The sequence below is a fragment of the Eriocheir sinensis genome, chromosome 26 (assembly GCF_024679095.1).
Source record: "Eriocheir sinensis breed Jianghai 21 chromosome 26, ASM2467909v1, whole genome shotgun sequence".
Classification (NCBI taxonomy): domain Eukaryota; kingdom Metazoa; phylum Arthropoda; class Malacostraca; order Decapoda; family Varunidae; genus Eriocheir; species Eriocheir sinensis.
In genome coordinates this window covers 3707615-3721195 of record NC_066534.1, presented here as the reverse complement: position 1 = coordinate 3721195, position 13581 = coordinate 3707615, and positions in this window count along the sequence as shown.

The following is a 13581-nucleotide window of genomic DNA, read 5'->3' as shown; positions in this document are numbered from 1 at the left end:
TCCCTCCCACGGAGTCTTGTGACGGCGACACGGAACCCAAGTAATACGTCCGGCATAACAATACCATACAAGCACACGAAGGAACAACTTGTAGCTATCTCCAACAGTATCTATCTAAAGCTTTTGAATCAATCCTTGACAGGAAGATTCAAAAGCACCTTTCCACTTCTAACCTTCTATCTGATCGCCAGTATGGGTTCTGCAAGGGGCGTTCTACTGGCGATCTTCTTGCTCTCTTAACTGACTCTTGGTCATTCTCTCTTAGCCGTTTCGGTGAAACTTTCTCAGTTGCGCTAGACATATCGAAAGCCTTCGATAGAGTCTGGCACAATGCTTTGCTTTCTAAACTGCCCTCTTTCGGATTCTATCCCTCTCTCTGTTCCATTATCTTCAGTTTCCTTACCGGCCGTTCTATCTCTGCGGTGGTAGACGGTCACTGTTCTTCCCCAAAACCTATCAACAGTGGTGTTCCACAAGGCTCTGTCCTATCACCCACTCTCTTCCTGTTATTCATCAATGATCTTCTTTCCATAACAAACTGTCCTGTCCACTCATACACCGACGACTCCGCTCTGCATTATTCAACTTCTTTTAAAAGAAGGCCATCCCAACAGGAAGTACACGACTCCAGACTGGAAGCTGCAGAACGCTTAACTTCAGACCTTGTTATCATTTCCGATTGGGCAGAAGAAACCTTGTGTCCTTCAATGCCTCAAAAACTCAATTTCTCCACCTATCAGCTAGATACAATCTTACAAACACCTATCCCCTATTCGTCGACAACACTCAGCTGTCACCTTCTTCAATACTAAACATCCTCGGTCTATCCTTAACTCAAAATCTCAACTGGAAACTACATATCTCCTCTCTTGCTAATTCAGCTTCCTCGAGGTTGGGCGTTCTGTATCGTCTCCACCAGTTCTTCTCCCCCGCACAGTTGCTATCCATATACAGGGACCTTGTCTGCCCTCGTATGGAGTATGCATCTCACGTGTGGGGGGGCTCCACTCACACAGCTCTCCTGGACAGAGTGGAATCTAAGGCTCTTCGTCTCATCAGCTCTCCTCCTCATACTGATAGTCTTCTACCTCTAAAATTCCGTCACGATGTTGCTTCTCTTTCTATCTTCTATCGCTATTTTCACGCTGATTGCTCTTCTGAACTTGCTAACTGCATGCCTCCCCCCCACCCAAGGCCCCGCTGCACACGACTTTCTACTCATGCTCATCCCTATACTCTCCAAACCCCTTATGCAAGAGTTAACCAGCATCTTCACTCTTTCATCCCTCACGTTGGTAAACTCTGGAATAATCTTCCTTCATCTGTATTTCCTCCTGCCTACGACTTGAACTCTTTCAAGAGGAGGGTATCAGGACACCTCTCCTCCCGAAGTTGACCTCTCTTTCGGCCACCTCTTTTGATTCTTTTTATAGGAGCAGCGAGTAGCGGGCTTTTTTTCTATTATTGTTTCCTTTTTTTGTGCCCTTGAGCTGTCTCCTTTGTTCTAAAAAAAATATATAAAAAAAAATATTCTAGTACATTTTTGAGACAGAAGGAAGCGTAAAATTTCAAACTTGAATCTGCTTCAGTGTTTATTGAACACGCATGTAAAGTAAGAATGTTAAAAGATAAGCGCATAATGGAGTATCAGGAGGCATTTGTAAATACCCTGCCGGGCTCGTCCGCCCCTGCTGCCCCAGCCTCACCCACTGCCACCCCTGTGCCTCGCCAGGCTCCTGCTCCGGCACCCCAGCCACAGCCTACCGTCCCCCCTGTGCCGGCTGCCAGTTCCCCCGCTGTCGCTGGGTCGACCCCTGTCCTCCATCAGATCCTCGCTGCAGTCACCCAGCTGCAGGAGACGCTGGCTGCAACGATCTCCAGGGTGGCGGCCTTGGAGCAGCGAGTCTCCACGCCCCCGCCTGTGCGTGAGCTCTCCTCCATCCCGGCCCCTGCTCCAGCTTCTGGCCGGGCCCCGTGGCCTGCGGTGCCGTCTGCTGGTGTGGCCATGGACGCCGATAGTGGGGACTGTGTGGTTCCCCCTGCGGGCCAGATGCAGAACACCCCTGCAACCCCACCGGCTGTGGTGACTGCAGCTGCCGAGGGAACGGCCGAACCTCGCCATGGCCAGACGGGTCCTTCACCTTCACCTGCTGATCCTCCACTGCAGTGGGAGGCCACACTCCAGGTGCTGCTGGCGCAGTTTGCTTCCCTGACTCAGCAGGTGGCTGAGCTCCATCATCGGATCACCCCACTCCTTGACCGGCAACCACCCCCTCCTGACCAGTGAGTGTGTCCGCCTCTTAACTTGGAATGTCAACGGGCTACATGCCCGCTTCACTGACCTTCACTCCTATGTCATCACTCATAGGCCAGATATCGTTGCTCTTCAGGAGGTTGGGCCACGGGTGTCGGACCTGAGGGGGTATGATTTATATGTCTTAGATGGCGCAGCAGGCAGTACCCGGGGGATGGCTACGTATGTCAGACAGGGGACGGCGATAGTTTTTGAGGACATGGGTATTAATGAGGGCATTGAATATATCACTGTTTCTTTGCTCCATATGGGTGAAACCCTATTTTTTGTTAACACGTATGTTCATGCGGGGGCTTTAAATCTTGCTAACTTTCCTGATTATGTTCATGAGGAGCCGACTGTTCTTATGGGGGATCTTAACTCTCGCCACCGAGATCTTGGTAGTCACCGCACCAATAATGTCAATGGTGTCCGCTGGAAGGCCTTCCTTGATGCCTCCGAGACGGCTGTCCTCACGGAGGATAATGTGCCCACACATGTTCAGGGGGGCGGGTTAGACTATGTCACTCTCTTTAACATGCCAGCTTTTACTGCCCAGACCCTTATTTCCAGGTGTTTGCTGAGTGACCACTTTGCCCTGGAGACGACCATCCCGATCCAGCCTGCCCCTGCTGTGTCCCGGAAGCGGTTGGCTGTCCCTGCTGCCCGGATGCCGCGCCTCGTTGCCGAAGTCGGGGCGTGGTACCATACTGTGAAGGGATCCTTTACCGACGCCGCCTCGCTGTACCACGGCCTGCTGGACACCGTCGGGAGTTTTGTTGCAGCTGGCAGGGCCCCTCCAAGGCCCGCCAAGCGCCGCCTGCAGACCTACGCCTCGGACCCGGCTGTCTCCAACTGTCAGCGGACCCTTGCCTCGTACCAGCGGCGCTGGCAGCAGGACCCCGCCGATCGGGCTGCCCGCGATGCCATGGTCGCTGTGGCGCGCCACCTCACTGAACTCAGACAAGAGGCCCGCTCACGACACTGGGTCGCCTTCCTTGCCAGCGTGCGCAAGACCCGCTCCCTGCGGGAGGTTTGGCACCATGTCAACAGGGTGAGAGGGAGGACCAAACGGCTGGTGAGTGACCCTGACCCTGCGGGCCGGGCCCAGGACCTGATGCGCCAGTGGCAGAGGGCCTCCTCCCTTGGTGGTCTCCCTGCACAACACCAGGCCGAACTTGCCCGCCACAGGGAGCGGCGGATGGCCCTCGTTCAGCACCACGTCACACTTCTGGATGACACATGTGTCCCCATTACCCACGATGAACTCCTTCTTGCCGTCAAACATGGCAAGTCGACAGCCCCGGGCCACGACGGGTTGACTTACGACATTCTTAATGCCTTACTCGTTGTGCAAGGTGACAACCCCCTGCTTGACCTGTTCAACATGTCGTTTGCCGCAGGTTGCCTCCCCCCTCCGTGGAAAGCTGCATTGATCGTTCCCATCCCCAAGGGTGATGGCACCTTTCGCCCTATCTCCCTGACGAGCTGTGTGTGTAAATTGTTAGAGCGGGTGATCTTGAACAGACTTCTCTATAAGCTGGGGGACCGGCTCTCCCCAAACTTACATGGGTTCATGAAGGGCCGTTCCACAAGTGACTGTTTTCTTAAGTGCCTTAGTAATCCAGACGTGAATTGTCGCGCTTTTGTGGACTTAAAAGGGGCCTTTGATAGGGCCAACAAGGATGTCATAATGGAGGAACTCACTCTGCAGGGTGTCCGTGGAAGACTCTTAAGCTGGATCAGGGACTATTTGTATGGTAGGAGGGCGCAAGTGGTCTTCCAGGGCGCTACCTCCACGGAGGAAGTGTTTGAGCTGGGCACACCGCAAGGGGGTGTCCTCAGCCCCATGCTTTTCAACATTTTAATGGACAAAATTGCTCGGTGGCCCTTTCCGGGCAATACTCAGGTCATTATCTATGCAGATGACATCCTTGTGCAATGCAGCAGTCCTGCTCTTCTCAGTTTAGCTTTGGAGCAGCTGTCAGCGCTGTGTGAACAAATGGGCCTTGTCATTAATGAAACTAAGACGAAATTTCAAGCCAGTGGGAGGAGAGTTTCTCATCTGCCCAGCATTAATGGCACTCCTTTAGCTAGAGTTCCTACATACAAGTACTTAGGCGCCCCTGTCAGCTTCCAGAAATCTGTGCAGAGCGTCACCATGTTCAGAACATCTGCCTTCCTAGGTTAGCTCCTCTTAAGGTTTTGGCTAACAGGGGCCTTGGAGTCGGCATCCCTGTCCTCAGGATGTTTTACCTTTCTGTCGTCAGGTCCCTCATTGATTATGCTGTCCCTGTTTTGGTACAGTTTAGTGCGGCACAACTTCACCCCTTGGAACTTATTCAAAATGAGGCCATGCGCCTCATTCTGGGGTGCCCCAGAACTGCAAAACTTGAGGTCATGAGGGCAGAACTGAATCTGCCTCGTGTTGTGGACAGAATCTGGGAAATTACTTGTCGCACCGTCAGCCGCCTGCTTCGTGCTGGTGCAGTGCCCCTTCACCAGGCACTGGTAACTCTGCACCGTGACTCCAGGGCTCCTGTTACCTCCTACCTTAGGAAAATTTATCTCATGTTAGCAGAGACGGGTGTGTTAGAAGCGTGCTTAGGCCTAGTTTACTCCCCGGCCCAACCTGCCTGGCCTCCCTATCGTGTCAGTGTAGACGTTGAACAACTACCTTTCCCTAAACGTGATTGGCTTCCCCATGTCCTCCAGGATCACTTCATGGTCAAACTGTCCAAGTACCCCCTTGTTCGGGCTGTCCATGTGTACTGTGATGGCTCCGTAGATGGCAGCAGGTCGGGCTGTGGCGTGTTTATCCGGGATTACGCTTCCCCCACCCAGTACACTGACATTGAGGTTACCAGGCGGCTGCCGGGGTACCTGTCCTCGACCCTGGCTGAGCTGTATGCCATCCTTGAGGCTCTCCACACTGTAGCAGCTTTGCACGAAAATGTCTACTTGTTTGTCGATAGCCAGGCTGCATTGCATGAACTTGTGTCCTCCTCCCCTGCCGACAGTGATCTTGCAGCTAAGTGCCTGACTGCCGTCCGTGCCCTTGAGGCCGCAGGTGCCACGGTCCACTTCACCTGGGTGCCCTCTCATGTGGGCATCCAGCTCAATGAGAAGGCAGACTGCCTTGCTCGACGAGCCCTTCAGGATGACACAGTGGACCCTGGCACTGACTATACGCTTAGCTATGTTAAGAATAGACTTAGGCATTATTCACGTGATAGCATTGCTACCCAACTCAGACACTGCTGTGACAATGGCAGCGCCAGCAGCCTCCACTATGTTAGTGTCTCCCAGCGCTGTGTTTACCCCTATGGGCGACACAGTGCCCCTCAGGATGTGGTAGCAATGCGCCTTAGGCTAGGCTATAGGTACTACTGGGAGGTTAGTAACTCCCCTGGTGTCTGCTGCACGCTCTGTGCCAGGCCGAGGGGCCACACACTGCATCACTATGTCATGGAATGCCCTCTCATTGCTAAGTTTAAGCCACGGGACTGCCTTGACCTGCCCCAGACAATTTGTTGGCTCCTGAACCATGATGTCCTCCCTGCTATCCTCAAAGAACACCCTCAGTTTGCACCAAGGTGGTGATGCCGTGTGTGGCAGCCTGAACTACTGCCGTGCTATACAAGGCTGTGATCTCTGAAGTATTTTACTTTAAGGACTAGTATTTACTCTATCTCTGTATTCATTCCCATCTAGTGCTTGGGCAATGTTCTCCGTCCCCACATTTTATTGTCTTATTGTCCAGGGGGAGGTACTGCCCCCTCCCTTGTTGTGCTTTCCTTCCTACCATTGTATCTTTTTAATTTCATGGTGCTACCTACACGTGTATTAATAGTTGTATAATCACACTCTGTCCTGCCTGGGGGTTGGGATGGCATGTTCCTCCCTTCTCCCTTGTTGTTTACCTGCAACAATAAACTAACAATCAATCAATCAATATCGAATACTAACCTATCTTCTCAATATTTTGTCAATAGTGTCCATATATTGTTTGTGTTTATCAATCAAACAAAGTTAAACAGTTTTATGAGGAAGGTCTGTCGTACCTCAGTGATCCCTGTCTACTAAATGGGTCTTCCATTAGACACAAAACCCGGTTCGGGGTTAAACCCAGACCCAGGTCCGGGTTCTCGCGCCGTAAATGGAACGCATTTAGGCGGATATGTAAACAAACATTCTTCTTCTTCTTCTTTTCTGGATCTGGATTAATGATGCGCAGGGCACCCGTACAGGTGCATAACACGCATATTTTTTGACCTGTATCGCTCCTTAGGTTCTCCTCTTGGGCGTCTCTTCTGTTTATTCACACACTTTTCCTTTCAATTGTGCTGTGTAGCTTAATTTTTCTTCACTGCAATACACTATCGCACTTTACTTTTCAGTTTGTTGCTGGAATAACTTACTGACATTACTTATCCGTGCACTTATTCAAGCTTTTGTGCCCTTTTTTCCCAGCACTGCATCTCTATACAGCCCCAACACGTATCGCGTGATTGCCCCGTTGTCCTCCTCTAGCCTTTTAGCCCAATCCTCCCTGGTGCTCCTAATAACTCCCCTCTCTGCCTCTCATAGTTGCTGCATTCTACTACTAGGTGTTCCACTGATTCTTTCTCCCCTGTCCTACAGCTACAGTTCTGGTTTCCCCCGTCCCTGTTCCTGTCACTTACCTCCAGGGTTCTCGTTCTTGCTTTAAACATCAGCTTGCTCCCCCAGTCTCCTACATGCCAGCCTACTCCCTCTAGCTTCTGTGTCTTGCTGCACCATCTTAACATCGACTCTTTTACTCTAAAATTCATAGGCCCAGCCTAGGCAGATGGCACACCACCTGTTCATCTTTCCTATCAGGTACTGTTCCATTTTCTAATATTTCCCTGAAACTTTCTGTCAGTAACTTTATAAATTTCTCACTGTCTTGAAGTGCTTTATAGAATTCCCCTTCATTTTGTCCTGACCCGCTGCCTTCTTGTTCTTTAGCTTCTTTAAGCCTTCTTTTACTTCTTTTTCTTGAACTATGGGGTACTCCATCTCCTTTATCACCCTGTTCAGTTTACTCACTGTATCAGTATGTTCCAGTTTTCTTTCATCCCACACAGCCAAGTCTTCCCCCTGTTCGTTCTCTATTAGTATTCTTACAATATTTTCTGAGAGTAAGTTTTCCTCTCTTTTTCTTGTAAATACTCTTTTTGTTTCTGCATTCCACACTTCCTTTACATTATTTTCATTCATTCTATAGATATTCTTCCAGTAGTCTTGAATCACTTCTTTAATTTCCTCTCTAGGTAACTCCTTTCCACTTTCATCGTAGATTCTCAGTTCACCTTCTTTTTTGTTGTAGCATTTCTCCTGGCACGGTTATATGCTTTCTTTTGTTTTATACACTGCTTAATTTTGTCTGTTATCCATGGTTGTTCTAACTTTTGTTCCTGTCCACCTCCTTTAATTTTCCTCCTACATTTCTTCTTAAGGGTTTTATTTGCTTCATCCCATAGCATTGAGTTCAGATTCCATATACTTATTGTGTCTTTGTTTTCTAACCTCTTTTCAACTTCTCGTCTATACCTCATTAGTGAGTCTTTACCAATTTTAAAGTATTCATATTCTTTCCATCTTTCTGTTTTTACTTCATTTGATTCCTTATCTTTACTTTTCAATGTCACTGTAATTAGGTTATGGTCCAATAAATCAAACTTTTCCTGTTTTTCATCAATTTCCATACTTATGTATTCTTTGTAAAGCTGTTGTGTTACCAGTACATAGTCGATTGTACTTTCTTGAGCATTTCTTCTCCTCGTCACTTCACCACTACACTCAAAATCATCGTTAAGCATTATGAGACCATAAACTTCCATCCATTCCAAAATCATTTTTCCATTATCATCCAGTTCTTGTGTTCCTTTGAATCCAACATGCCCATTAAAGTCTCCTAATAATACTAAATTATCTTCAATATTTTCTTCAATTATTTTCTCAATTTCTTTTCTTATACTTTTGTTCCTTTCCTTGTCATTTGTTGCAAAATAGACCACCACAATATTTATATTAATTCCAAATGCTGACCCTTTCACATATAAATAGTCTTTCATTTTATTTTCCTGTTTACTTAATTTTACATTTTCACTTTGTTTATGTAGAAGCATAATACCCCCCCTTTTCTGTCTTGTATTTCTCTCATACTTTCCATAGTCACCAAACCATCACTTATCTTCACCTTTCTTACTTTCTCATGGGTTTCTGTCACACACACCGCATCCTTTTCACTTATCATCCTTTCAATATCTATAATTTTTGTTTGTGTTAAACCCTGAATGTTTATAACCTTTATATTCCACACACTTTGTTTCTCTCTTTCTATTTGTCTTTTATTCACATTGTCACTTTTACTTCAATATCTACCTTCGTTACCCCTTAGGGACACTATTTTTCCTCATTTTATCATACACCTCTCTCCTCCTCCTTAGCTCTTGCCTCGGTCTGTAATCCTCTTCTTTCTGTTGATGTGTCAATTCCAGTGCAATAATTAATCTCCTAAACGTTTCATCTTCCTCCTGTTTTAGAGTCTTAGCTCTTGAGATAATCTGCCATTTTGAAAGTTCATCCTCTAGTTTCACAAGTGTCGGCCTTACTTTCCCATCTTGTTTCTTTCCCAATCTAACCACCTTTTCTATCTTGCATCCTTCTATATTCAAAATCTCTCCAAACACCTGGTCACAACTCTCCTTATCTTCAAACTCTCTGCCTTTTCCTTGCTCCTTTGTTGACTCTGGCAAGTTGAAAACAATTAAATTCTTCCTCCTCCTCTCTCTATTTTCCTTCTCCTCCCTCTGTTTCTCTGACTCTTCCAGAAGCTTTTCCATTCTCTTTACAGCTTCTTCCACTGCTCTATCCACTATTGTTTCCTCTCTATCCTTCCTTTTCTCTTCTGACTGCTTTATGTTCTCCGTCAACTCCTCATATTTTTCCTTTAGTTCCTGCATTTGTTGTTTCATAATAGTATTCTCTTCCTTCAGCCTCTTCACCTCTGCACAGGCCTGCACCATGCATGGCCTACAATCAGAGCAGAACCACAGCTGGTCCTCCTCCTCCTGCAGTACCCTATAGCCTACAGGCTCTGGCTACACCTCCCACATCCTGCATGGAACCACTGTTTGCATGCATCACAGAGTATAGCATTATCCTTCTTCTTTACTTCTACCTTACATTTTCCGCAGGTGTTCCCTCCTCCTGAGGCCTCGGCTTCCTCCTTCCCCCTCCTCGGCTCTTCCCTGCCTTCGTTGTTGTTGTCCTTGGCCGGTTGCTCCGGCGGGTCACAGGAATCACATCTCTGGTTCTCCTTAATCCATGTAAATACTCCACAGTCCTTACACGTCTCCTTCTTCTTTTTTCCGTGACGTCTTTCTCGGTCACTCATGTTTTAATCTTCGCCAACTTATCCGTTCTTTATGTCCTTCATACTCTGTCCTGGAGCAAACAGCGGCACGTCCTCTCGGTCCGGCAGATCACCTCACCGCTCCTTCTGTTCTGAATCTGGATCTGGATATATGATGCGCAGGGAACCCATATAGGGTGCATAACACGCATATTTGTTGGCTGTTGGGGGGACGGGGGAGCCGGGTGTGCAGGGGAGGGAAGTGAATCAAGTGTAATTGTTAAGTGTTGGTGTGTTGTGGTGACAAGTGAGTGTGTATTTATCTTCTGAATGAGTCTATTGTATCGCAGTCTAAAATCTGATGAGGGAGGTTGTTCCAGTCAAGGCAAGTATAGAGAAGTATCGTCACTCTCATAGAACGTGAAGAACCAAATTTCGAATTGAGCTTTATTATTAGGACCTCTCGGATGTTTTTTATGTTATAAACTACTACAATAAAATAAAATAAGATGTGGATTTTTTGTTATATACCCTATGAAGCAATTGTCGGTGAATAAAAAATATATATAGAAATGTTCACGGCATCTCATCCTGGACGATGATTGGCTGGCATCTCGATAAGCTCCGCCCCTTCCTCGAGCCTAATTAAGCCCCGCCCCATCCTCGTTGTCTGCCCAAACCGACGGCTTCACACACCTCACTCCCACCCTGTTTCCTGACCCCAACATTAATTTTTACGAAAAACTGAGACCACCATCATCTTCCTGAGAAAATTCTGCATCACACTAGCATAAAATTGTAACAATAATGTAAAATTACACATACGAAAATCAGAGTTAAGTGAAGTAGGGAATAAATATTTTCTTGCACTTATTTCCCTTCAACTCCTTAGTACTCAGCTGGTTTTCGTCGCATCACTTTTATAAGCACAGATTCTAAATCTGATGGTGTAGGGTACGTCCCGAGGTAAAAATATACAGAGGGTCAAAATCACCTCCGAACATAAGCCGAGCCGTGACGGAGTTCATTCGCTTCGGCATTTGTTTACTCAAGTCAGACTCGCCGCTCACCTCACTTGAGCGGCGAGTCTGACTTGAGTAAACAAATGCCGAGGCGAATGAGGTGTGTGAAGTCGTCGGTTTGGGCAGACAACGAGGATGGGGCGGGGCCAAGGGTGAAGGCTATAGGAGTTGCCAACGAGTGATTTCCTCCCGCCTGTATGACGATACCTTCTCGAGACTTGCCTTGGTTCCAGTCACGTATGGTGCGTGGAAAGTATGAGTGCTTGTATGCGTCAGTGTTAGTGTGATATGTTTGATATTTATGGATGTGTGTGTTACGAGTACGTTGACTGTTTGCGTTGTGTAGGTATGTTTGTGGGTCAATGTCAATATGAGTGTTTGTGATCTTGTACATAAGTGTAAGTCTGTGTGCTTGTCTGCGTATGTGAAGAGGTTCCATGTTTATCTGTTGTTTGATCCGTGTTGTGATGCCAGGCGTTCGAGTGTAATTGTTTGTAATGAACCTAACCGCCTTGGTGTTGATTTGTTCTAACCTATCAATGTTTCTGTGTGTGTAAGGATCCCACACCGTGGAGAAGTGTTCCAGTGTTGGTCTCACAAGTGTGTCATAAGCTATGTGTTTAATGTCAGGTGTGCAGTTATGTAAATTCCTCCTCAGGAACCCCAGCGTTTTGTTGGCTGTGGCACTGATATGGTCTATGTGAGTGTTGAATTTCAAGTTAGTTGAGAGATGGATACCAAGGTACTTGTGTGTGTGAACTGATTCTAAATCTGAATTGTGGAGTGTAAGTGTGATGGATGAGGTTGTGCGCTCTGGTGAATCTTAATAGTTTCCATTTGTCTGGTCGGAAGTGCATCTGCCAGGTGCGTTCCCACCGCTCGAGGGCGTCCAAGTCGTTTTGTAGTAGTCTGCAGTCGTCAGTAGTCTTTACTGCTCTAAACAGTAAACTATCGTCGGCAAATAGTCTGGTGGAAGAGTTAGGCGTTGACAGTGGAAGATCGTTAATGTACAGGAGGAAAAGAAGGGGGCCTAGAACGGTGCCTTGTGGGACACCTGAAGAAACAGGGACAGTGTCAGATGAAGATCCGTCAAGAAGAACACGTTGAGTCCGGTTAGTAAGAAATGCAGTGATCCAGTGCAGAATAGGTCCTGAAATACCGTAGTATTTCAGTTTTAATGTCAGTCTTCTGTGCGGAACTTTGTCGAAGGCTTTGGCAAAATCTAAAACAATAGTGTCAACTTGTTTAATGTCACGTCGGTTAAGTAGCCTCGTAATGTCGGGATATGTAGTAATGAGTTGCGATTCACATGAGCGTTTAGGTCGAAAGCCGTGTTGCGAGTCAGTAAGGATGTTGTTTGTGTCAAGGTAATTCATTATATGTTTGTGTATTATGTGTTCGAAAACTTTACATGGAATCGATGTTAGTGAGATGGGGCGATAATTGGCTGGGTCAGTCCGGTCACCTGTCTTAAATAAAGGATTAATATTTGCCAAAAGCCAGTCAGAGGGTAATGAGGTGGATGATAGTGATTGGGTGAATATGGCCTGAAGGATGGGGGCAAGGATGGGGGCAAAGGATTTAAGGATGAAGGCGGGGATGTTGTCGGGGCCAGTGGATTTGGTTGTGTGGAGTCCTTCCAGTAATTTCTGTATTCCGTTAGTCGTGATGTCAAGGGGGGTATCGGGAGGAAGGGGCTGTGTGGCATGTTTGGTGTCAGGTTGTGTTCTTGTGTGTACACCGATTGGAACTGTGTGTTGAGTATTTGTGCTTTGTGTTGTGGGCTGGCTACTAATGTGTTAGTGTTGTCTTTAAGTGATGTAATCGTGTTAGTGTCATGTTTGCGCGTCTTAAAGAACCTGAAAAAAAGTTTCTTTTGTTATTTCTTACGTTGTCTGCGAGATAAGTTGCTATGTGTCTGCGTTCCGCTACTTTTATGTTTTTGGCAAATGCCTTTTCGTGGTTTTTGTAGGCGGTCCAATTATCTGTTGTGTTGTATGTCTGCGCGCGTCTGTAGAGCCTTTGTTTCTTGCGATGTTGTCTGCGTAGATCCCTGGAAAACCAGGGGAGTGTGTACCTACTAGAAAGTGTTTTTTGTGGTATGTGTCTGTTCACTGAGGTGTGTATGGTGTGTTTCAGCTATGTTCACTATTCTGTATAAAACACAGCCGTCGCATTTCCTCCCTCCTCGCCCAGCCACAAAACCCTTGCCCCCGCCATACATATGGCTCTCCACACATTTATTCATCCAACTGTTCTCGTTGAAAGCCACTACAGGCCTCTTGCTGGGCCCGAAATGAAAATTTCAACGCTCCCCCCACTACACCACTTTTAACTTATTATTCATGGTTTTCGGCACACATCTATGGGTAAATATGTAACTGGCATACAGTACCTACAATTTCGGATCACCAGGCACCACCTGGATGCAGTGGTTGTAGCAAAAAATACCCAATTATAGGAAATAAGGCATGCAAATGGCGGCGGCGGCGATAGTCTTGGTCCTGGTCTGGGTCTTGGGTTGAAAGTGATCTGGCCGAATCCTGCTAGAGCAAGGCCATCTAGAGAAGGCCTTGGTTAGAGTCCCTTGATAGAGAGAGTCCCGACAACCTAAGATTTGGACGCCATTATTGGCCCTGTTTTCGCCGCGCTTTTCAAACGCTAGCACACGCTCTCTTTTGTATTTCTGTTTCACAGCCATACGGGTCGTCCACTGAAACTGAGCACACGTACTTGTGTCAGATCTGCACACCTTTCCCTAACAGCCAGCAGGGAGCCAGCAGCCAGCGAGCTCTGGGAAAATAAATAAGAGACGGTATGTGTCTACATCAACAGGTATCACCATCCCACCATTACGCCCTTAAGCCTCGGTCACACATTCA